Source organism: Capsella rubella, unplaced genomic scaffold, assembly GCF_000375325.1.
Source record: "Capsella rubella cultivar Monte Gargano unplaced genomic scaffold, Caprub1_0 scaffold_4, whole genome shotgun sequence".
NCBI lineage: Eukaryota > Viridiplantae > Streptophyta > Magnoliopsida > Brassicales > Brassicaceae > Capsella > Capsella rubella.
Genome location: NW_006238920.1, coordinates 3703160 through 3705545, shown reverse-complemented (window position 1 = coordinate 3705545; position 2386 = coordinate 3703160).

Below are 2386 nucleotides of genomic sequence, written 5' to 3'. Positions count from 1 at the left end.
CCGGACTGGACCAAATCGAATATAACCGTGCCCACCACATCATGTCCCATACCTAGCAACAAGAGGCATCGACTCAAACCATCACTTCATGCGCAAACTAACCAACCTCTTATCCTAGCTAGCACTTGTTTCAACCCGGGCGGATCAAAAACTAAACTCGGAAGCAATTAGATTCTCTGTTCAACATCACCATAACTGCCAAACAACTCCGAGTTAGCCAACACAGATCTGAAAGATCTAGTCGTTAATCGATCCAACAAAGGTGAATACCTTCCTATCCGCTTTTGACTTCCGCCACTCTCTGCAGATCTGAAACTAACATTGCGAGCCGAGCCACCTTAAACCACCCATTGAGTCTTCAGTAATCGCGAAACGGCAAGGCAGCTCCTAACATCGGTTTCAGATACAAAGAGCATCGAGAGGGGATCTACCACTCCACAAGACCACCATAGAAACATGGCTAACCCTAACCGCTGAACCAAGAACTCAGCTTGCCGCAAGTAAGGACAGAAAAAATTAAAGGGTGTGGGGGAGGGAGAGGAGCAAATGTGGGGAGAGAGGGGAGAGCAATTTTCTGCCTCTCAATGGCTCTCTACCGATTAACCAAAATCTTTCACGGTCGGTTGGTTCGTGATGACGAATCAAGCTGTAATTTTCTCCCATAATCTTCATTCAAGTATAATCTCTGATCCATGAAGTATTTCTCTGTTTGATCCTCTGTAATAAATTTTGGTTTTGTACATCTTAAGGTTTTTAGAGCCAAGTTATGGATTCAATTTTGATTTGGACATGCTTGGCAGCCCGAAAAGCCTTCGTTGACGCAACAACCCGCGCTGAAGCTGTCTATGATCCGATCAGAGATCCAAAATTATTATTAAAGAAAGAGTATCATCATACCACCTATGATTACTCCAATCCCATATATTCCTCTAATATATATATTAATTACATTATTCAATGTAATCCTTTTAATTATGTCATTTGATTATGGTATGTGCTTATATATAAGTTGTACATTCCATTCAGTAATACAATAACAATACATTTTTATATGGTATCAGAGCATGTTTTAAGCTACAAATGCTTCTTTATTTTTTTTTATTTTTTTTTAAACTTTCTGTTATTATTTACTGTTTTTAAAAATGAAGTTTTTTAAGCCATGTGCTTTAAGCCAAATGCTTTTTTTTTTTTTTTTGACGGCGCTTCTTTTTTTTTTTTCTAATATCAAAAGTGCGTCATTCATTCAGGCTTATCTTAAGCCTTTGAATCTAAGGCAAAGTTGATTCTTTTGATTTTTTTAAACAAAAAAAAAACTTACTCACAATTTTTTTTTCGTTCTAAGCTATATACTTCTTTCAATTTATCCTAAGCTATATGCTTTCAAACGATTAATATCGTTCCAACCTCCACACAAAGTGTGCTCCGCTTACGGTAAATTCATCCAAACACATAAAAAAAAAAATTCTATGCTTCTTCATTCCCATATATTCCTCAACGATGTCAATCTCAAGACGTTGCTTCCGCTGTCTACGTACACTTCATCACCGCCTTGAGATTAAGGGAGCTATTAAGGAAAGAGTATCATCATAACACCTACGATTACTCAAATCTCATATATTACTCTAATATATATTAATTATATTATTCTATGTAATCCCTTTAATTATGTCATTTGATTATGATATGTGCTTATATATAAGTTGTATCATTTTATTCAATAATACAATAACAATAAATTTCTATAGTTATGGACTTCAATCGTTGGTGATATTTACGGTAAGAAATGGTGTTCAACGTTAGGACCAGATCATATCTCCTTGAAATTTATGAAACACTCAGATTTTTAGCTTTTCCCAAATTTATCTCTATAATTCTCATAAGAATCTACTCTTATCGTTACAAGTGAGATCCAATTCGGACATGTAAATCCAAGGTTTCAGAATCATTTTCCAGATTTGCAAACCTCTAAGGGATGTCAAATGATGGCCACCCATGTAGGAAATGAAGTTTGTTTGGTGTTTCAGGTTAGTTACTCTTGGATTTATTTATTTCCATGTAGCTTCATTCGTTAATGAAGTACCTATTCAAAGTATATCCTGAGTAAAATGGAAACCGCTCAAAACCAGATTTAATCTCATTTGGTTTTATGTTGTGAAGAAGTTAGAGTTTTCTTAAATACCAGCATAATTATTGATATAACTGCTAAGTTCTCCCAAATTTGGCCTGGTTATTAAGTGAACTTCATTGTTAGTATTTAGTTTATTGAATCTAACATTAGTATCTTCTTTGTAATTGTAAGAAGATGGACCTTCTTCATTACGAATTTGTTGGTATTAAATCAACTCTATCTTCAACACTCAGTACTAGTTTTAACATATTGTTGTTG